Raw genomic sequence first — 24,219 nt, 5'->3', positions numbered from 1 at the left:
TCTTTTTAGGAACTCAAGACTTGTCAGGCAGTTCCATTTATTGATTCCTAAACTATGTGACATCCTCTCATTTCCTCAATATCTCTGGTAATTCAATTCTGTGAGAGTATCTTGCAATGTTTTGGAATTCTGGTTCATTAATTTCCTATCTTATTTGACTTACAAATTCTCTTTTGTCCCACAAACACTTTTAGCTCACTAGCCAATTCCTGAAGTTTCTCAATCACTTGATGAGAAAGTTTTCCTGTTTCTTCAACCACACATGCCAATTAATCTTTATTACACTTTGAAATTTTAGGGCATATTTATCAACTAGTTGCATCACCCTTGTGTCTTGCAAAAGGGCACAAGGGTGATGCAACTTCTAAGTTAGATGTATCAAGCCACACAAGGCCACCTTGCATGTTCCTCCGTGGCTTGATAAACCCAGAGTAGTGCAATGCAGCACAAATCGCTGTGTTGATTTACTCTGGCCCTGGGAGGAGTTTCTGGGGAGGATTGTTCTTGTGCATCCACCCTTGGATTTTGGCACATTCCCGGATTTAGCATGGAAGACATGGGAATGCGTCAAAGTGATATGCCTCCCTATGTGAGGCATAAGGAGGAGAAATGTCTTTGTTTCTCCTCATCTTTTCCTATAGAAAGAGAAACATGCCTCCAAGGATTGTTTTGTGTGCAAGAAGGTGGCCCTTCTTGCATAAAAACAATACTGTCTGCGCAGGCACCCTTGCATCATAGTGCAAGGGTGCCTACATTGGTGCTCGGCAGCTTAAAGGGTCCATCACAAAGGAAGGAGAGGAATGCACCATATTATGTTAAATGCAGTGCATTTCTGCCCTTTCCCTTTCACACAGCGCTGTAATTTGACTTGCTGCACTGTAAAATATTGAGAAATGTGCCCCTAAGTCTTAATCAATTCCTGTGTCCAACAATATTTCTAAATTTCCTTTGAGTATGAAAGTATCAGTGTTCACTTCTGTCATCACACTACATGAACACATGCTTTACATTGTCTCATTTCTTCTGATACTCAGCCCTCTTGCCCCTTTCTCTTCTGTTTGAGCTTGTACATGTGCTTCGTTATAAGTGAAGAATCAGTCCATAAACTCATCCTTTCCCTCAGAATCTCTCTCTCTCTCTCTCTCTTTCCCTTGTTTCTTTCTTTTTCTCATTCTGTTTTTATTTTTGTTGTCCTTTGCTTTCTTTTTATTAGTTTCATTCGTAATTGCAAGTAAAGCACCCACCCCTTCTACAATGTCTTGTCTCCACAGCTTTTGTACACACCATCTTGTTTCCATCAAATGGCTTACAGTATTTCTTGTCTGACCTTTCAGTATTTTCTTATTTTATTTCTCATTTGCCAAAGGCTTCTATTCATGCAAAACTTCATACTGTGCAGGTGTAGGCTTTTGCTTCATCTCATGCATGGAAGCCTCATAATTTTCTCAAATCAAATGAATCACTGAAAGAGAACTGCAGCTTTAGACTATCAGCAGTGACTGTATTCAATTCTCAAACCCACTAACGTATGTAATTCTAAGTCCTTTAGCATTTCATGATCCAGTATATATGCTGGGTCTGGGGAATCTCCATCATTTGAAGGGACCAAAGTCTTATTCAAAAGTGCAGCCATTCTAATATCAGCTTGTCTCACCGTACATATCATGCTAATACAACCAATAAAATACAGTTTAAAAAATACAATTTAAATCCAGTATGAAACCCAAGCAAATATTTTGGCTGCCTACTGGGAAATCGGTCAGGAAACAAACTCACCAGACAAAAGGGAAAATACCAAACACTTAGGGCTTCATTACTAGGATGGTGGTCCACAATTGTGGCTGTTTGACCACCACATTCCAACCTTGGTGAGCTGACACACCAGGGAACGCCTACTCCACCGGGTCGACGGCAGCCAGAGTTGTAACCAGCCAGGGTGACACTGAACTCAGTGCCACCTGGCTGATTACAACCCACTTTCTGTCAGCCTTTCCATAGCCCACCCTGCCATTGAAAGGCTGGCAGAAACCCAGTGTAGGGAGCCACAGTGGGGCCACTGCATGGCCCATGCCTATGGCATGGGCAGGTCAGAACCACTGCCTGTCCAGCATCATCGGAATGAGCACTGTCAACGGGGTGGGAACATTGTAATACGCTTCATTGGGACGCCACTGCCATGGCAGTGGCAGCCTTCCCATGGCTTTGGCAGTCCTGTGGTGGGACAGCCAAAGTCGTGATCAGGACCTTCGGGTGCTTTCTATTTCACCAAGATGAGTTCTTGGCAAGCAGTAATCCACCTTTAGAGCCAGCCTGTCTACTTTTACGTGAAGCAATAATCACTACTCATATTCGTTTATTATACACAGCTAGACTATTAAGGCCCTCATAGGTCATTAGGACATAAACCTATAACCTGACGTGATATCAAACATCTTTTCAGCAGATGACCTTAATACTTTATCTCGAGACATTGAAATTCCATAAATCGATAAACCTCATACATAAATCACAAAATCACAATATTTCTTCATCAAGTGCACTTTTTAAACAACATCAGTAAATCACACAAAACATTACAATGTAGATTTCGATATGTGTAACATAGAAAACAACATCATTGACATAATACATGACGCAATTTGCACCCACCACAAAACCATTACTCAATCACAATGCAAGACAAAACAAGTACATTACCACACTCTGCCCATAATAACTCACCACTCAGCACAACTCACTTCACATAATCCTATTTATACGCAAATAATGCAACTGCAGATAGCACCAGTCGAGGCTCTTACGATGATTAATGCCAGGATTTCTGAAATCCTATCAGTTTTGAAGTACACATTTATAGATACGTCTCGCACCTAAGTTAGCATGATTTGTGCACCAATTCGCACCAAGGGCCATATTTATACTTTTCGACGCACAACTGCGCCAACGCAGTTGTGCGTCAAAAAATCTAACGCCGGCTAACGCCATTCTGAAGCGCCATGCGGGCGCCATATTTATTCAATGACGTTAGCCGGCGTTAGCCGGCGGAGCTGCCTGGTGTGCGTCAAAAAAAATGACGTACACCAGGCAGCGCCGGCGTAGGGGAATATGGAGCTTGGGCGCCAAAAAAAGGGGCAAGTCAGGCTGAGGCAAAATTTACGCCTCAACCCGATTTGCGCCATTTTTTTTTACTCCCAACCCCCATTGAAATTACTCCTTTCTTAGCAAAGACAGGAGTCATGCCCCCTTGCCCAATGGCCATGTAGGGGGGCACAAATCAGGCCCCCCTATGCCACAGAAAAAAAAAAAAAATTACTTACCTGAACTTACCTTATGTTCCCTGGGATGGGTCCCTCCATCCTTAGGCGTCCTCCTGGGGTGAGCAAGGGTGACAGGGGGGGTCCCTGGGGGCATGGGAGGGCACCTCTGGGCTCCTTCCGAGCCCACACATCCCTTAACGCCTGCCCTGACCAGGCGCAAAAAAACGACGCAAAAGCGGCTTGACGTCATTTTTTTTGACCCGCCCACTCCCGGGCAAAAATCATGCCCGGGAGTGTAAATACGGCTCACATGCCTCGGAGTAAATTTTTTAGACGGGAACGCCTACCTTGCATATCATTAACGCAAAGTAGGTGTCCACGCTAAAAAATGACGCAAACTCCATGGACTTTGGCGCTAGACGCGTCTAACGCCAGAGTATAAATATGGAGTTCGTTTTGCGTCTAATTTGCGTTAAAAAAAAACAGCGCAAATCCGGCACAAACGGAGTATAAATATGGCCCCAAATGCTTATATTTCCACCAAGATTTGGTCGACGATTCGCATCAAGAAAAGGTTGATATGGAGAACAGGGGCCATGTGAGACTCAAACGCCAGTGACTGTAGACAAATAAAGAAAACCTTTGGAGGTCAGTATTTATTGTCAAAACCATGAAGGTTCATTCAAAACTACGAATCATTACATAAATCCAAAAGATTATTAGTAAATCAAGTAATACAATAGCTCATAATAAGCAAGAGATCCCATAAAAAGGGCTGACTCATGGAATGAATCAATAGCTCGAATAAACATATTCTAAGTAAAGAATCAAACAATACTCTGGGGGGCTGCTTAGTCTAAAAGGCAATAAAAATCTAAATATAATATCAAACGACAAACTGTCATGAAATCTGCATCCTTTAAAGCAAGCAAAAGGTCTGGTAAAGACCCCAGAAATTACACTTTTTCTAGGCTTTCAAATAGTCAAAGGCATGCTAATGACAGTGTGAAATGAAGTAATAATGAGAACAACATAGACTTTAGTAAACACATGAACTATAGCAGTGCTAGAAAAGCCTTCAGAATGCATAATTATTGGAAACTCCACCTAAAAACAAAAGAGAATAACACTACATATCTACAAGTATTCAATACAATGAACCCTTCAGGGTTATCCACAGGAACAGGAAAAAGTCCTTGATGTGTTGCTGAGTGACTACAGTTTACCTTTCTCCAAAGCTACGACAGAGATTACATTTCATTTCAGCACAATGTCACAAAATAGATCACATTTCTGCTATTTTCTGATAATTGAATATAGTTCCTTCTGTGCAGTTTGTGCTAGACAGTCTGGAGTTGTGGCTAGGTAAAGACTGCTTTGATAAAGGTTATCCCCTACCTGTAATCACATAGGAAACTAAAGTAATAGACGTGGAATGCACCTAGAGAAATAAACAGTGACTTACATTGACCCACGTTTATGGATCTATCACATTTGTGATATATAAGAACCTTGTCATAAGTCTCCTAGGTACACCAAAAGTTGGCTTCCAAGCCTTACGTGCCTTAAGGATTAAAGCTTCCTCTTACTGTTGAGGTTCAATAAGGCAGAAGGCTGTCTGGAATTATTTGTGTTCACCTTCAACCAACATGATTTACCAGTAAGGGGTTTGCAATATATTTGGATGTATCCCTCTGTATCTTGGAATGCACTTTGAGTGGACAGTTAAGTTTCAGGGCTAGTCACCAGTCAGGGGACTTTGCCATGTGCTACAGGGCTACTGTGTGATAATACATGTTACATGCAAGAGAGGCCTGATTGCATGCAAATATGGATGCACTTTATTAGAGAGTAAGGGGCATATTTAAGAAAAGTGGTACTGCACTGTGTGCAGCGCCACTTTTCTTGCGCCCTGTACCAGCCCCCCACCGCCACCATGTGTGCGCCGTATTTAAAATACGGAGCACCATTTCGCAGGGTAGGGGGCAATAGCATCATTTTTCATGACACTATTGATGTACTCTGCAGGAGAAGCGCCAAAATATTTTTAATGCATGCTCTGAGCAGGCGTTAAAAGTGCCGTAAAAAATGATGCAAGGAAATCTGTTAGATTTCCTTGCACCATTTTTCAGCCCTCATAATGGGGGAACACCCCCTTTTGCATACATTATGCCTAGCACAGGCAAAAGTGCAAAGGGTTACAAAGTGGCGTAATGCTTGCATTATTCCACTTTGTAAATGTGGCATGAGGAGTTTGGCCTCGTTTGGCCACATTAGCATTAAAAAGAATGACGCTAATGTAGCGCAAGGTGGCGCTAGGGCAGTGGTCTCCAAACTTTTTAATGCTGCGCATCCAGTTGAAAAATAAAGATCATTGGGCTCCCCTTCAGAATTTTTCACAATTATTTTATAAAGATGGCAATGTTTAAATATGTCTCTACCTATTTAAACATTGTAGTTATGTACTGTTACCTTTTTAAAAATGCAATAACATGTTTCTGCTTAAAACAAAGGCCTGTTATCTGTATAATGCTGCTTTTAGCCAGAGTGTGGCGCCCCCCTGGGATCTCTTGAGGCCCCCCAGTTTGAAGACCTCTGCGCTAGGGGCTTATAAATATGCCCTTATATGTATGAGACATTGACCCTAGAAATGTGGACTAAATATTTGAAATTCACTGATAACAAATGTGTACTCGATCTATGTTTTCAGTTAAAAAACTTCATATTTTCCAACACTGGTCAAACTAACAAAAAAGAGATGGAAAACTTTCCAACTCTTTGGTGAACATAATTTACTCCTGCTACAAGAGGAGATGACCTCATAGAGATCCATCTTAGATGGAAGAAGGCAAAATGCTTTCCATATGCTTCAGTAAAGGGACATTGTTTTCACATTTTAGTAGCATATCGTGAGTCGACCACAAGTGACCCCACCCCCATTCCAAGGGCAATAATGGTGATAAAACACGCAGCACAGGTTTAGACACATGGACCGGTTCTTGGGTGGAGATTCTTGAAAATCTGAATGTAAGCAGGGAGACTTTATATAACTTTTCAGGATGTAGGATAAAAAAATTGAAATAGCGATATAAGTTAAATAGCCATCAACTAGGGGCGTCCGAAATTCAGGTAGTTTGTTTTCTCGTAATTATGCAACATTTTGAGAAAACTATCTTTAAACTATGAGTAATACATAAAATACAAACAAGTTATTTGACACTATATTCTAGCGTTAAGAGCATACTCACATGAATATTTGATGTGAAGATGCATTTTGCACTTGAACAGCGCAAAAAATACAATTGCTGCAAACAACCACCTCTTGTCATGTCGTTGTTTGTGTTGTTCTTACACTCGTGCGCTCTAATTTTGTCACATATGGCAGCGTAATTACACAACGTGGTGTAATGATGTCATTTTGGGGATTTTATGTAAGAACACAAAATTATACCGGGCCATTTACATTTTGCCCAGGTCTACTTGCAATAACTAGAAAATATTAGGACACTTTCAGTAGGAAGTAGTCTAAAAGTATGATCGGGGAGGGCACATATGCCCAAACCTAACATATCAGAATTAAAACCAGCATCCACATTTCATTCAAATAAAGGAACAAGAAGGAAGGAGGTAGATGTGTTTGAAAGAGCAATAGAGAAGGGGTTGGAAGATCTGTTAGGGAAATAATTTTATCGCGATAATGATCTTTCTTCAAAACATAGACTGACCCTAAAAGTCTTTTCGAATATGAGGACATTATAGTGAAACCAGCAGATAAGGGGGTAGTCTTAAAGCTATGGACACCTAGGACTGCAAACTGTGTCTAAATCAACTTTTAGTTGTAGAAGAGCATTATAAAATCTCATCCCTCACAGCATTGGAAGATTAAAAACAATTAATGAATTATTATAAGAAGCCAAAAAAGATTGAATAACCTGTGCAGAAGAGGATATTGTTCTTACAAACGAGCATCCTGTTATTCAAGAGGTCTATGATCTCCCTAATGTGCATACAAATGTGAGTGATCCACGTATGAGATCTAGGCCCGTATTTATACTCTGTTTGCGCCGAATTAGCGTCGTTTTTTTCGACGCAAATTCGGCGCAAAACTAACGCCATATTTATACTTTGGCGTTAGACGCATCTAGCGCCAAAGTATGGGCAAATAGCGTAATTTTTTTGCGTGAACGCCTTCCTTGCGTTAATGAGATGCAAGGAAGGCGTTCCCGTCTAAAAAAATGACGGCGACGCAAATGCGTCGTATTTATACTCCCGGGCAAAAGTCACGCCCGGGAGGTGGCGGGTCAAAAAACCCCGCATTTGCGCCACTATTTAACGCCTGGGTCAGGGTAGGCGTTAAGGGGCCTGTGGGCTCAAAATGAGCCCACAGGTGCCCTCCCCTGCCCCCAGGGACCCCCCCTGCCACCCCTGCCCACCCCAGGAGGACACCCAAGGATGGAGGGACCCACCCCAGGGACATTCAGGTAAGTTCAGGTAAGTATAATTTTTTATATTTTTTAATTATTTTTGGGTGGCATAGGGGGGCCTTATTTGTGCCCCCCTACATGCCACTATGCCCAATGACCATGCCCAGGGGACATAAGTCCCCTGGGCATGGCCATTGGGCAAGGGGGCATGACTCCTGTCTTTACTAAGACAGGAGTCATTTAAATGGCGTCTGGGCGTCGAAAATAATGGCGCAAATCGGGTTGAGGCGATTTTTTTGCCTCAACCTGACTTGCCCCATTTTAAGACGCCCTAACGCCATTTTCCCCCTACGCCGGCGCTGCCTGGTCTACGCGGTTTTTTTCCACGCACACCAGGCAGCGCCGGTCTGCTAGCGCCGGCTAACGCCATTCCATAAATACGGCGCCCGCATGGCGCTTCAGAATGGCGTTAGACGGCGCTAAATTTTTTGACGCTAAACTGCGTTAGCGCAGTTTAGCGTCAAAAAGTATAAATATGGGCCCTAATGTCTCAAGTCTACATGCATTAATGGAACTATTAAGAAAATACATTGATTGATTTTAAGACCTTCTCGGGCATATTTAAGAGCCTCTAGTGCCACTGGAGTATCACCTTACGTGACACTTCAGTGGTGCTAACCTCTGCTCAATATTTACAAGGAGGTGTAACACCACTTTTTGTGGCGTTACGCCTCCTTGTAAATATGGGCCCCTTCGATGCAGATTTCTGCGTCAGAGAGGCATGCAGTGGGTGTTGTTGTGGGCGTGCCACAGCATAACCCATTGCATTTTGACACTGCCTCAGATTTTCGAGATTTCATAAACCTGAAGCAGCGCCAAAATCTAATGCCACCCCAAGAGTGGCGTTAGCAAGGTGCAATGCGGAGGAATACTTTAATTCCTCCTCGTTTTTTGCTTTTTTTTATGCATAGAGCAAAATGCCAGAAATGATTGTTTATGTGCTGGAAGGTGTCCCTTCCCGCACATAAACACTCATTTCAAAATTACGCTTTGGCACTTCTGTGTGAGCTACAAAATGCAGCACCCACAGAAGTGCCAATTCGCCATTAGTGATTGTTTATGTGCAGGAAGGGACACCTTCCCACACATGAACAATCACACCCCTCAACGCAGACATCCTTGCATGATGGTGCAAGGATGCCTGCGTTGGTGCTGACAGCTAAATTTAGTGACAGCGCTGGGGACAACACAGGGGTTCCATTAAATATGGCGCATCCCTGCATTGTGAAAATGATGGAGCGGGCATTGTCAATTCCAGTGCAGCTTCGCGCTCTGTCATTTTCCTATAAATATGGGCCTTAGTATGCCAAGAAGAGTCATACATTAAGGATACAACAGACAATCTACGAAAAGTTGAGAGATTAGAGTATGATAAAAATAGAGTGGTTGGTTACTCTTGATATCCAAGTCCTGCATACCGACATAACCCAAGAAGATACCATTCAGGTAATAGTGAGTATTTTAGAGACTGATGAGGGATAATCTGGACAAGCTGAATTTTTGGTTGAATGTATTATCCTGAATAATAATCATTTCTGTTTAAAAATGAGCTGTATCATCAGATCAAGGGGACCAATATGAGTGCAACTGTACACCAAGCCTGGCATGTATATATGTTGGGGAGTATGAGAGACAACATATTTATAAGGAGATGACCACGTTTTTGAAAACCCAATAAATTGGTCAAAATGTATTGAAGATGTATTCTAATTTGTAGAGGATCTTCTAATTCCCTTCATAAATGTAGTGATTGGCTAAATTGTAGGGACCTGAGTTTGAGGTTTACATCATCCATAAGCAGAGACCAATGTGAATTCTTATATCCTAAAATTAAAACAGTGGAAAAACATCTGGAGACAGAGTTCTTTAAAAAAAAAAAACAATAGCTAAGAACACTGCTACATTAAGAAAGTAATCACCCCAAATGTCAGAAAGATAATATATATTTTGGACAATTTCTACATTTTAGGAGAAACTGTACGGACATTCAGGATTTTGAAAAACATGCTACCAAACTGAAGCCTGTCATAATTAATTAATAGATTAATTAAACAAGCTTACAAAAGGGAACACATTATAACAGGGCAAGAATATTGGAGCAAAAGGACCAGACACTAAAGAAAATAAATATGACTAGTGTCACAAAGTTTACTATTATGAGTAATAAACTGAAAAACCTAATTAATAGAAAGTGTTCTTTGTTGGAAATAGTTGGTCACGAAAGATTGAAATGTGACCCATTTTGCATATAGGAGAAATGCCATGATAAGTAACGTTGTGGTACATACCACTGTGAATAAGAAGCTATTGGTACTCACTTTCTAATGTGGGCCATCACTGACAATATGAATGTTCTTAATAAAGACAGAATACTATATAAAGGATTAACACAATAATCAAAAAGTTAGTAAATTGTATGTTGGAGAAACGAGTAGGGGGATTAGGCTAAGATTAAATTAACATGCCTGCCATAATATTGAAAAAACGAAATACACTGTTATCTGACCCCTACATCAGAGACACACTGGAAGCCACACTTAAAGGTTTATTTTAGAAACGATAGAGGGATCAAGGGAATTTGGTCATTTAGAAGAAAAGAAAGAACAAAAAGGAACAGTTATTCATGTCCAAATTTGGAACATACAAAGATGATCTGAACAACAGGGAGGAATGGGAAAGACTTGCAAAATAATGTAGAGTACAGATCTGTAAGTGGGTGCAATGCTTACAGTGAGAAGCAATGTGCATGCAATAGGAAGAAAAGGGAATTATAGAAATTGCTGCTGGTAAATGTGGTAACCTTCAGTTACTAGTGCAGTAAGATAGTATTATGGATAGGTTTTGAATGAGCAATATTATGCCTGGTATCAAGGTGGTGGAAAGATAGGACATGAAGATTTGAAAGATGCAAAAGATTTAAGTCACATGGACACTTAAGAGTGAGCTATGAGTAAAGAAGTCATTGGCTAGCAACAGTCTGGAGAGAAAGGGTGTGGTCCTTCTGACAAAAGGAAAGAATAACTGGACAGGACAAGCAAAGATGTGGTCCCCTCCCCAAACCTTCGTATGCCCTGGGGAAACTATCAGGCATGCAGTGAGTTATTTTAAAGGGGAGGGGACACGTGCTCCCCCAAATCTTGTTAGACTCTAGGGATTCCATCCCTGGGAGCCGTATTTTATTAAAACGGGGAGGAGGCTGTGCAGCTTGAGAAGGGTTTTGATATATAAAATCTATTTTTGCTTCTAAGAACTTTGGAGTGTGGTCTCTTTTATGCCTAGGTGGAATGGCATACTTTCAATTTTACCATATTTAAATATATATATATATATATATATATATATATATATATATATATATATATACACACACACACATATATATGCATATATGTGTATATATATATATATATATAGAGAGAGAGAGAGAGATAGATAGATATAGATGTATAGACATATATCTATCTAGAAATATGTGTATATATATATATATATATATACACACACATATGTATTTATATATTTATATATGTATATATATATTTATTTACATACATGCATGTATATATATATATATATACACACATATGAATATCTATATATTATATATATATTATTTATATTCCACCACAGTTGTCGCTTTTCCCTTCCACTTATTGCGGTAAGCTCACGGTGGGGTAGAAAACCCCATCTTATCCAGTCAAAACCAAATCCCTCCTTCTGTCTTGTCAAACGCAATGTAGTGAAACGGACCGTGGACCAATTCAATTCAGCATGTTTATTCAAACATACAAACAGCAAAAAACTTTCAGAGCCACGCACTCCTTGACCATGGGTCAGGTTACGTTAGCAAATCCTAGTCATAAATACATAATGTGAATAATAAAGGGCTAAACATCAAAAAAGGACTTCAATTTAATGCCAATTGTATACCTTCTACATCAGCTATTTTGTAACATTTTAAACATCTTTGTTTTACCTACAAATTTTGTATTCACCTCTCATATCTTTTTGTTCTCACATATTAAAAATACATTAATTAATAAAATATTGGGAGTATTGTACATAATTTAATTATATTCTATACCCAACCATAATATGAAAAAAAAAACTATGTCCAAGTGGGCAAATATCCCATTCTCCCTTGTTTACTCACAAAGTCATAACTTGAATTATGATCAAATATATGATATATAGTCCACAAGGATCATCAAGTTTACCTTCCTCAACCTGCGCCTGTACAAAGGAACAACTCTGCCCCAGTGGGTAAATATCACCAGCCATCTTATTCTTTCATTGCATAAAAAAAGAAAAGTTATGTTCAATACCTTATCTCATTTTACACAGATACAACGGGGCAGGGCTAGATATATTTGGCACTTTTGCATTCCATCTTCTTGATTTTGGCAAAAGGAGTTCCTGTAAAATAAACATAAACAAGAAAGGTGTCTACTGGTACTCGTATTCTATTCACAAACCTTAACATAATACTTTCAAAAGAATAAAAAGGGAGGAAGCTGACTAAGAGAAAATTCTTCATCCTATAACTTTCTAAAATTAAACTGATATTATATCACTTATTGATAATATCGACATATTTCAGCCTAAATGTACTGCCAACTCTTGGTCCATGTTCAGTCCTCTTGGATGAAGAGTCCTATACCTAGTGATGAATCTGGACTCAAGTCTTCTCAATTCTTGTGTTCTGTTGCCCCTTCTAACTTGAATAGAAATTCTATCCAACACACAGAAATTTAAGACTGACATTTTTATTGTGTTTTAACTTGAAGCGTTGTGCAATAAGGTATTGTTTGTCTTCATTTACCATTGCACTCATGTGCTCCATCACTCTTTTCTTGGCTCTGTTGATCATGCTTCCATGTAATATTTATTACAAGGGCAACTTAAGGCATATATACAATATTCTGAATTACAATAATGTGTTTTGTTATTCTATATAGCGAATGGTCCATTGATAATTTAACTGCCTTACAGTTAGCACTATGTTTACATGCTTTACATGTTCCACATGTAAAAAAGCCCTGTATATTCATATGTTTACTTTTACTATTGTTACTCCTTCAAGATTGCACCAAACTGCGGCTGAGAGTATCTTTCAAAGACCTACTTCTTCTAAAGCTTACTTGTGAACTTTCTCCAATATGTTCAACCAAGTACTCATCTGGTTTCAATACCTCCCAAAATATCATCAGACTATGGCTCAACTTACCTGCCTGATTCTTTAATGAAATAATAAATCTTATTTGTTGAGATTGTTGACTTTTCCCTGTTTTAGGGCTTAATAGCCCTTCTCTTTTCACCTTTCTAACCTTCTCACATGCCTTTTTGTTACTTTTAGGATAATATCCTCTTTCCAGAAATCTCTGTCTCATTCTACTCACCTCTTCCTCAAAAGTGACTTCTGAGCTACAATTTCTTTTTGCTTTCACCAGTTCCCCACAGGGGATGCTTTCTAATAGAGTTTTAGGGTGGCAAATACCTGCATGTAGCGGGCTATTGCCAGCTTTTTGCAAAAGAGACTGCTTTCCAATTTGTTATCACGTACATCCAACTGCAAATCCAGGAATTCAATTCTAGTCTGATGTATACTGCTAGAAAAAGTGAGGTTGAGTGAGTTGTCATTTAAGATACTCACAAGCTCATCTGCTTCTTTCATACTCCCTTGCCAAATGCAAAAGATATCATCTATATAGCACACCCGGAGGATGATGTGTTTGTCAAACAGACAGATGGTACTCACAACCTGCTCCTCCCACCAGCCCAGGTCGAGACCCGTGTAGCTTGGGGCAAAGCAGGCCCCTTTGCCGCCCCATGGGTTTGCCTATAGATCTCATTGTCAAAAATGAAAAAAAATATTAGTCAAACATGTATACATCATATCCAAAAGCATCTCAGTATGAAATGAATAAGACAGTGACCGAGCTCTCAAAAAATGTCTACTCGCCTCAATCCCTAAATTATGGGGTATGCAGGTGTATAAGCTATTTATATCAAGACCCCTGAGCATATAATGCTCATCCCATTCAATGCCATCAATCAACCTAAAAAAATCACCTGTATCCATTATGAATGAAGGGGGAGATTGTACAAATGATGTCAAGAAAAAAAACATACATGGATGTACTCTCAAGCATGCTACCTCTGTAAGAAACAGTCAGTCTCCCAGGGAGGTTGACCAGATCTTTGTGAAGTTTAAGTAACAGATAATGTACTGGTAATTTATGAAAAGTACAATTCAAAGATTGGTATTCTTGCCACTTTACTACATTTTGATATTTCCAGAACCTAAGTTTTTCTTGATAATTCTTATTATCCTTTACAAATGTTTGTCTTGTTGATGGCTCATAACAATTAATATCCCTAAGTTGTCTATGTCATTAGTTTTGATTGCACACATATGTACTGGTTTTACAGGCACAAAACCATAGTATTTCAGCTATTATAGTTCGACTTATTTCAAGTAACTATACCTCGCGCCCTCGCCATGCACAGTTTTCTCATCAATAATTTTACTTCAAATGTTACAGTGATATTATCAATGATTTCAAAGAAGATGTAATGCGTGATGTAATATCTTGTGTAATGGTGCATGGCCAGGGTGTGAGTTATATTTGCCTTAGGGCATGAGTTATAGTTACTTGAAATAACTCTGACAGCTGACTTTCACTGGTTTTGTGCCTGTAATATCTGAACCAAGCTATAACATCCCTATGACATATGTTTGTTTAGTGAATTTCTCCATTTAAAAAACATTCTATCTATAACGTTCCTGTAACCTTTCTATTCTATCAGCGGGAAGGTGATTGTCCCCACGGTTCGGAGGTCCGCAACGGAGTCCCTTCATTCTTTTATTGTGGCCTCGGGGAGGTGGCAGTTCCTCGGGCTGCAGCGGGTGCACAGACCCTGCACTGTATTTCATGAAACCCCGTGGAGGTGGCGGTCCCCAGGGCTGCGGGGGGAGCAGGCGGTGCCCACATTCAATTTCCTTATAGCCCCGGGGAGGTAGAGGTCCTCGGGCCTGTGAGGGGCCAGGCAGCCTCCCTGCATTCAAAATGTCAATCCTCCTGGGACCTGGCCCACCTGGGGCTTCTTAAAAACAATTACGGCAGTCAGCACTAGTTTTTAAAAAAATAATTCCTGTGAATTTGCGATGTTGAAAAATGACGGCAACAATTTTTTTAAAGTGTTTTTTTAAGGGGTCAGGGTGATTCAACCATGGCCCCTTGTCTTATTTTTCTACTTTTCTGAAGCTGAGTCCCAAGATGGCGGCCAACACTTCCTGGTTGAAGTGTTAGCACCCAATCAGAGCTCTGCATTTCCTTGCAAGAGGTCATCATTATTCAAGAAGTCGTCACTGCCATGAGCTATACAATTTGCATTTACTTTTATATCTCAAAAAATCCTGAACGGATTTACACCAAATAACTAAAAATACTCTGTTAAGTAGTTTGTGAGATATTACATTTTTTTTGTATATCTAGAGGCCCGAACACTTTGTGAATCCTCCTGATCTCATACAGAGATTGGATTGGCTGTCAAACAGGAAGTGATGGCCTCCATTTTGGGGTTTGGACTCAGCCAAGTCCCAAACAAAAATATAAAAAAAAAATAACAAGCAGCAGGCTAGGAATACCCTGACCCTGAACCTTGGTGCTGGGATTTCCCAGGGACCCTGCCAAGGCAAAAAAACTTTTACAAAATATACATATTTGTGGCAAAATCGTGCCAGATTCACAAATCTGGGACAAAATGTTTTTAAAAAACAGGCGTGGGCTCCCGCACTTGTTTTCCACAAAGCCCCTGGGTCATACATACAAAAAGTGAGGCGCTTCAGGGATGCCCCCTCCTGAGGCTTTTATGGGCCCCTGGGACCACCCCCTCTCTGGACCTTTATTTTTATTTACGAAGTGTGCTATCCTGACCCCCCCTCCATTGTGCTATTAGAGCCCGAGGACCACCACCTCCCCGGGACTTTAATAAAAAAAAAGGGGCGGCACGGACCCCTCTCTTGGGGCTTATATATTCCCAGGGACCACCACCTTTGCAAGGCTAAATAAGTATTGATGCTGGGGGCTGTGCAGACCCCAGTGCCCCAGGGACCACCACCTCCCCAGGACATTATACATTATTTAAGGTGAGAGGGTTGCCGTGCTGCCCCCCTCCTGGGCAACATATGGCCCTGGCGGCCACCACTTCCCTAGGGTTGGCTCCTGCTATCTCCTGAGGTGCCCACCCTTGCGAGATAGCCATATGCTTTTGTTTGAGGGGAGATGTGATAGCTTCCACCAAATGGGAGAAAACACTTACTCCACTCCCAGCAAGCGGGAACTGTCAAACTGCTCCCGCTTGCTAGGAGCAGAGTTTTTATCTGTTTCCCTGCCCGCTGTCATGTGGGCAGGGAAACAGATGAAAGATTGCTCCAGCATGCAGGGAGCTACATATTTAGCAGCTTCCAGCGTGTAAGAGTAATGCCGTCTTCTACAGGAGGCCGGGAGCGGGCTGGGACCACCTGGGCTTTGAGGCTCCCACTGTGGTCCCCATCATGTAGAAAAATTAAAATAAAAAAAAGAAGCACTTTCTTCTGTAAAGTACAAATCATTGTATGGTAAGGTGAGTGTTTTCTCTGCAGTTCCTCCTAGAAGGGTTATCTGTAATCCTTGATGAGGTGTTTGCATCCTTGCTCTTTCAAGGGCATTATCTTATGTAGTGATGTTACAAGCATGTAAAATGGCCTGGAAGCCCTGCCCGTTTGGTCCCGCCCCATGTACATTAGTGGTATGCAATGTCTTCCCGTCCTTTACCCAAGGTGATGAACAGCTTACTAAAAGGCACTCCAAGCTCGTTTCCCCCCAATTTTGGAGACTCGTTCTTGATGCAGAGGAATATGATCACACATCAACCAAACGAAGAAGCACTTAATTCTGTAAAGTACAAATCATCCTAACGTCTTGCACAGGGCCAAGGCAAAGCAAGCATGTTTTCTCTCTAGTTCCACCGAGAAAAGTTATCAGATATTCTTGCTGGAGGCATTTGGCTGCTTAATGGGGTTTTGTCATGCACAGAGGGCTGGGTGCTTATAGGGGGTTGGCTACAGTGCCTTGCTGAAGGCCAAGCACCGCAGCCAACCCCGACCGTGCATGGCCTTGTATTAATGTATAGTAATTAAAATTACTTAAAGTTAAAAAACACATAGAAATTCTTCTTAGGCTCATATTTCAAACATAAAAAAACATATAAATTCAGCAGTTAGAGTTAGTTAATTCAAGTAACTATAACTCGTGTCCTAAGGTAACTATAACTCACACCTTTGCCCTCCACTGCAAATTAACCTATATATTACATCAGTCATGACATCTTCTATGGATTCATTAAAATAATCACTGCAACATTTGCACTAAAATTATTGGTGTGGAAACTGTGCATGGTGAAGGTGTTATTTATAGTTATTTTAGGACTGCCTATGACCAAAATGACCTCAACCTCATATTCAGGTGTTCCGTCCAATAAAAGTAGGGGAAGGAGTAGCACATGGGCCTTCTTAATTTGACATCTATGAAAAATTGAATGAACTCAATATTGACCAGGAAGAACTGATCTTTCTGTTGTGTTCCCAATTAACGTGGCTATTGAAAAGGGACACACAAATCTGCAAAAAAAATTAGAGTGTATTCCTGGAATTGACATGTAGTCAGTGGAAAGCTACCCCACCCCCCAATTTTATTCTTATTCAAGACAAGGGGTGTGATGTCTATTCGAAAATTGTTTACATCTTACCTTAGCACTTTTGGGATGATTCAGATTTGCCTTTTGCACCCTACGTGTGTCCAGTAAAGTCCATGTACTGACAGAATTGAAAAAGGGTAAAGCTTGGTGACTAAACACGAGGGTGAAACCCAGTGATTGAAAGAAAGGAGAATGTCCTAGTGAAGTATCCTAGTTGTTCTTTGAGAACTCAGCTATTGCTATTTACTGACCCCATTTTTCTGCATGACTCATTACGAAGAATCTTAGATACTGTTTCAGAGTGTGGCTTAACATCTCTGTTTGCCCTTCTGTCGGGGTGATAGCATGTTGACATGTAATGAATTACCACAAAGGTTCTCACAATTTGGCCACAACCTGGGATTCCTTTTTATGAATAGAAGGTAATCCACTCAGCCTTGAAATTTCTCTTGGGAAAATGAAAGCGGTATAAATGACCACTTTTAGTACAATAGTAAACTACCCCCAGAACACTGTCCATGTAAATTTACAACCAACAATGTTAAGGTCTAGGAAAAGATTGCAACCATTGGCCCAGTTTCATCCAAGAAGGTTTGACCTCTGCACAAAAATAAAAATGTTTAAATTATTTATACATATCCTTTCTTAAGGAAGGTACTTAAAAATGATGAGTAATCACATCTCTAGTCTTTCCTACTCTCTGATGTCCTTCTATAGGGAAATCATGTCCTTTTTTCAGAATCAATTGAAGGCTTTTTCAAGGGATGAATAGGAGATCATAGTTCGACAGCAGTTTGTTAAGTTAATTCCTTTTGAAGGGATTGTTTGAGATCCATTCTTTCTTATTTATTGTCTAACATTGCAAAAATTGTTGAACCGAATCTTGTTCCGGAGTAATGACACTGTATGGCAAAAGTGGGTGGAGAACCACTTATAAGTTGAAGTACCTCCCCTTGTTCTAATAGAGAATTTGTTTTCCCATTGCATGGCCTGTAACTAATTTCAGAGTCAAATCTAGAACAAATAGAGACCACCTGGCATCTCTCTGATTCATGCATTCCATGGACTTATAATATCCCAGGCTTTTATGACCAGTTCAGATGGTAATATATTGTTGAACTCCTTCCAGGTAATGTTTACAATTTGAGAGAGCCTCCTTTATTGCCAAGAGTTCCTAATATAAATGGTGAAATTGATTTCTACTAATATTAAAGTTTGAGAATCATATGCCACTGTGTTACTTTCTTCAGTCCGTTGGTGCTTCTGTGATGAAATTGCTCGAGTGGCAAAAGAGAAAGCATCTGTTTTCACAATGAAAGACAGATTGTAATCTAGATGTCTGAGAATGCTTGCATAGATAAATGCTTTTCTTAGGGTTTTTAATGTGGCCTTTTGTTCTTTTCCCAAATGAAAAGGAATTTCTTTTTGGGTGAGTTTTGATATGAGACAGCCAATCTCAGAAAAGCGTTGTAAAAAATATCTATAGAAATTCTAATAAAGCGTCTTCACTTTTTTGAAAGGTTTGTGGTGGTGGACAATCACTTTCCACCTTAAACTTTTTCATGTCCATAGCTATTTTTTTTTTAGATATACCGAGCCCCAGACATACAGCTTCAGGATATGTAGCACAAATGCTGTGCCAAAACATAGTAGATGAGGCCCACTTTTTCTTGTTTTAGGAAAGTATGTAATTAAGGGAAATTCAAATCAATTCCGCACCCAGATGTCCTTTAATCATTAAGAGCCAATGTGAAAAGAAGACCTTTATTGGTTAGAATCTGTCCCACAGGTTGGAAATGACCTCTAACTAAGGGCTTCATTATGACCTTAAGGCCACCAGCTTGCAATGGCGGTCGGACTGCCATACTCCTGGCGGTCGGACTGCCATATTGTGACCCTGGTGGTCGGACTGCCAGGGGACCGCCACCACCACCAAGAACATGGTTCTCGCAATGGAGGTCAGATTGCTGCACTTCTGGTGGTCAGACTGCCATATTATGACCCTGGCAGTCGGACTGCCAGGGGACTGTTGCAACCACCAGGAACATGGTTCCTGATTGGTTGGTGGCGGTTATAGTTGTGTTCAGCCACTGCAGTGCTGAGTTCAGTGCTGCCGTGCTGATCATCTGTCCCCGTTCTGCCAGTCAAAAGGCACTGCTGGAGGCCACAGGGGAGACCCTTTACTGCCAAAAACCATGTCCTGGGCAGTGCAGGGGCCTCCCTGCCCAGCACCCTCAGAATGTACCCTTTCTGCTTTGGCAGACCGTGTACATTCTGAGGGTGATTGGGGCCACCTCTGTGCGATGGCATTGGCCTCGGCTCCATGAGTTGTGCCAGCAGGCTTCAACACCTGGATCCAATGCCACCAGCTCCGCCAGCCCCGTAGGGATGTCATAATACAGCAGTCGGGAGGTTGTCAGCTTGATGGTATTGTCCCAACTGCCCCCACAGTGGTCTGGCAGTCTGACCGCCAGACTCCTAATCGGCCTCATATGATGGAAAGCACAAAGGTGTCAGAAAAAAATAGTATTGTAAAAAAAAATTACAAAGACAATTTTTTAATATAGAGTTTAATTAGTAAATGTTAAATATTTTAATATATAAATTTATTGTAATGTAAATTTAAAAAATGCACAAATATTTAATACTATATATAAATATATACTTCTATTAACACACAAATATATATGTATATGTTTGGTTTATATGAATTGTGCTACATAATTAATAAAAATATTTATTTTACATTGTATTAAATTTCATAGTATTGTATTATATCTATCTATCTATGTGTGTGTATATATATATATATATATATATATATATATATATATATATATATATATACAGACTATAAAACCTTAAAAATATAAACAATACACTAACAAAAAATATACTAATTAATTTAGCCAGCAAATAAAATATTAAACATTTAAAACCCCAAAAAACACATTTACTAAAAATACTATTATCATTAAAAGAAATTTTAAAATAACAAGTAGTATAAAATATATAAAAAAAAAAAAAAAAAAAAAATGCTTTAAAATCCAACCAATATCATGAAAACTATTGCAGTCTAAGAAGATAACATATTCTATTCCCACTCTAGTTTATGCCACAGCAGCAAAAGTGATGGACTTTAGAGGGGATGGAATTACTACTTCTACTCCAGATGACGCAATGGTAGGGAAAGTGTAGAACTTCCAAGAGTCTATATTTGCTACTGCTACTGTAGTCAATGCAATAGAAAGGAAAGCGCTAGACTTCAAAGGGGTTAAATTGACTATTCCCACGTTAATCTATGCAACAGTAGGGAAAGTGATGATCTTCAGATGGGTGACATTTACAATTCCCACTCCAGTCAAGTGAACAGTAGTATGTCCACTCCAAGCACCCCAACAGTAGGAGAGGTGTTTGACTTCAAAGGGATAAAATTTACTAATCCCATTTCCAGCTGTACAGCAGCATGGAAAGCGTTGGATATCGGCAGGGTTCCCTATTCCCACTCCAAATAGAGCAACAGCAGAGAAAGTGTTGGCCTTTGGGAGGTTACATTTAGTATTCACAGTGCAGGCTGTGCAACAGCAGGGAAAGCATTGGACTTCGGAGGGGTTAAATGAACCATTCCCACTCCAAACAGCACAAAAATAGGGTAAAGTGTTGGACTTCTGATGGTTAAATTTACTATTCCCACTGGAAATACAACAACTGTAGGGAAATTGTTGGCTTTCAGAGGGTTAAAATGTACTATTCCCACTCCAAACAGTGCAACAATAGGGAGTGTGTTGTATTTCGGAGGGGTAAAATTTATTACTCTCACTCCAGCCTGTGCAACAGTAGGGAAAGCATTAGATTTTCAAATGGTTGAAATTTACCCTTCTCACTCCAAACTGAACAACAGTAAGGAAAGTGTTAACCTGCAAAGTGGTAAATATACTACTCCTACTGCGTTCTAAGCAAGAGCAAGGACAGTAGTTTGCTTCATACACATTACATACATGCGCAATCCATGAACATTGAAAAAATAATAAAAACCTAACACATAAATAATTATTTAACATGGAAATTATAAATATGTATTAACCCCCTGGGTGCCCAGGACGAGCTGGTCTCGCCCTCTGGCACAGTTGCCTGGTGCTAAGGACAAGACCACCTCGTCCTGCTATGGGCCCTCAGGGGGAGCCCTAACGCTCCCCCGATGGCCAAGCACCCCCGTCCCCTGGGCAGGGATGGAAGCGGAATCGCTTCCCCTTCCACCCCCACCCCCGAGACAACCCTGTGGCGTCTGATGAAGTCAGAGCGCGATCGCATGCTCACGTAATGAGAGGCCTAGCCTTCGGCGCTGGAAGCTCATCTTCCACCGTGGATCAGAGGAGAAATGCAAAAGCATTTTTCCTCCGATCACGTGGAGGGGACGAGAGAGGCATGAAAGGAGAGGAAGGCCTTTCCTCTCCTTTCATGTCTCTCTCAGCATTTCTGCTGCCCAATAAGACACCAGGGAAATAGATTTTTTTTTCTATGCATAAGGGGAGCAGTCCCTTGGGCAACGGCCGCTCCCCGGGGGGGGGAAATTACTTTACGGCCATTTCTGCCCCCCCCCCGGGAAGATCGGGCTAGTTATATATAGACACCAGGGATCTTTATTTTTATTTTTTTATATGTAGTGAGCGACCCCTTAGGCAAGGTTTGCTCCCCTGGGGGCAAAATTAACTCTAGGTCATTTCTGCCCCTGTCTATTTTTATTAGTCCTATGTGCCCAAGGAGGGAAGAAACCACTAGACACCCTTAGGCAAGGGTGGTTCTCCTGGGGGGCAAATTTATTTTAGGCCATTTATGCCCCCCTTGAGGGCAGATCGGCCTATTTTTATTAGGCCGATCTGGCCCCAAGGGGAGCAGAAACCACTAGGCCTGGGGATTTTTTTGGGCACCAATTTCACACAAGGGGATTGACCCCTTAGGCAAGGGTCGCTCCCCTGGGAGGCATATTTATTTTAGACCACATATGGTCCCCTTGGGGGCAAATCGGTCTATTTCTATTAGCCTAATCTTCCCCCGGGGGGCAGAAACCAGGGATTGGTGTGTGTGTATATGTGTTTTGTTTGGAGGGCAGCCCCTTGGGCAAGGGTCTCTCCCCATGGGGGCACATTACTGTTGGCCATATCTGCCTATTTTTGGAAGGCCCATCTGACCCCAAGGGGGCAGAAAACCCACCACAGACCAGGGAACATTTTTTTTCAAAATAAGAGGGTGGGGTTATACCCCCACTCCAAATAAATGGGGCCAAAGTTGTTCTACCCACCAGTGGGCAGATGGCGCAATTAGTCCTGATCCACACCCAGAGGGGCAGAAAGTCTACTAGATGCCAGGGAATTAAAAAAAAATATATATATATATAGTGGGATGGTGGCTACCAACCAATATGGGCCTGGTTAGGCCCCCAACCCCAACTGAAGGGGTAACAGTCTTTCAGCTCTCCTCCCACACACTAAAACATCTTATCCCATGGCAAGCAAGAGGACATTTGATTATTTTGGGTTTTGGTTTTACATTTGTGCCATGCTGCGAGCTTGGCTAACTCTCAAAATCATCCCACTTGGAATGGTGAGGGCTGCATTTTTTGGACTTTGGGATACTGCCATGTAGTAAAATCCATAAGACCTAGACACATCTGAAAACTAAGGGGCAGATTTATACTTTATACTTTTTCACGAAAAATTGTGTTAGCCCAGTTTTGCGTGAAAAAGTATAGCGCCGGCTAGCGCCATTTTTATGGAATGATGCAAGCCGGATCTAATGCCCTGTTAGCGTCCTTGGAAAGGACACTAACAGGACTGGGGAGGCGTTGGGGAACCTGGGCTCTTGCACCGAATTATGGCACTACACTGTTTAGAGGCAACAAAAATTGCCTCTAAGCAGTGTAGCTCCATTTTCTAGCTCACAACCCCCATGGACATGGCTCCTGTCTTAGTAAACACAGGAGCCATACCCGTCACCCCAATGGCATGGCCATTGGGGCCAGTGCCGTGCAGGGTGCTCCAAGTCAGGGCTCCCGAGTGACATTGGGGGCAAAAAAAAAAATACTCACCCGGACTTACCTGGGATGGGTCCCCCATCCTTAGGTGTCCTCCTGGTGTGGGTGGGGGTGTCCCTGGTGCCATGGAAATATGCATACAGGTAACCTTACGCCTGCCCATACCCAGACGTTAAATAATGGCGCTAAGCAAGCTTAGTGCCATTATTTAAGGCCCCACCCCCTCTCTGGATTTTAGCATGGGGGGTAAATATGGCGCAAAGGCCATATTGTCTTTTTCTGGACGGGAATGCCTACCTTGCATCTCATTGACGCAAGGTAGGTTTTGCCTTCCAGAAAATGACATTAACTCCATAAATGTGGCGCTAGATGAGTCTAGTGCCAAAGTAAATATGGAGTTAGGATTGTGCTGAATTAGCATATAAAAATGACGCTAACTCAGCACAAACCGCGTATGAATATGGGCCTAAACATCTGGGTGATTCCAGGGTGGTGTGCTTCACATGCATCCCGCACCATTTTCTCACCCACAATGCCCTGCAAACCTCCAACTTTGATGGAAATCACGCAGTTTTCCCACATTTTTGTGATGGAACCTTCCGGAATCTGCAGGAATCCACAAAATTCCTACCACCCAGCATTGTCTCATCTATACCGATGAAAATTCTGCCCCACTTGTCAGCCTAAAAATGTTTTTGGACCTGCG

Source organism: Pleurodeles waltl, chromosome 5 (assembly GCF_031143425.1).
Source record: "Pleurodeles waltl isolate 20211129_DDA chromosome 5, aPleWal1.hap1.20221129, whole genome shotgun sequence".
In the NCBI taxonomy this organism is placed as follows: Eukaryota; Metazoa; Chordata; class Amphibia; order Caudata; family Salamandridae; genus Pleurodeles; species Pleurodeles waltl.
Note: the sequence above shows the minus strand (reverse complement) of the source record.